The following is a 315-nucleotide window of genomic DNA, read 5'->3' as shown; positions in this document are numbered from 1 at the left end:
TAAATCGTAAAAATAAGACCATTTATAGGGGCATTCACTATAAACATCATTTATTTTCAACCTTAGGCATACACGACTTTCTGGCGAAAGTGAATCTAGCAGCCTGTGTGAAATGCGCTAGACTGTACTGTCCCTCTCATTCTGCACCAGTACAAATACCACGTGCACGCGTTGAGCGTGTTTTGCTTGCTTGAGTGTTTCTGCATTATATGAGTGGCTTTGGAATATAAATCGCAGCACGTTTCAGATGAAAAAAATGCGACATCTATTTCTGAAAATATCACAGTTAGGAGATTTATAACGAGTGGTTCCCTG

The 315-nt window shown here is 39.7% G+C and overlaps 1 pseudogene; it reads left to right on the top strand.

Moving 5' to 3' along the window:
• Positions 1-315, top strand: part of LOC107667908 (myosin heavy chain, fast skeletal muscle-like) — a 12,038-nt pseudogene that overhangs the window by 3,734 nt on the left and 7,989 nt on the right.

Source organism: Sinocyclocheilus anshuiensis, unplaced genomic scaffold, assembly GCF_001515605.1.
Source record: "Sinocyclocheilus anshuiensis isolate Anshui unplaced genomic scaffold, SAMN03320099.WGS_v1.1 scaffold2927, whole genome shotgun sequence".
Lineage (NCBI taxonomy): Eukaryota > Metazoa > Chordata > Actinopteri > Cypriniformes > Cyprinidae > Sinocyclocheilus > Sinocyclocheilus anshuiensis.
The sequence above is the reverse complement of the archived record's forward strand: the minus strand, read 5'-3'. Positions and strand labels throughout refer to the sequence as shown.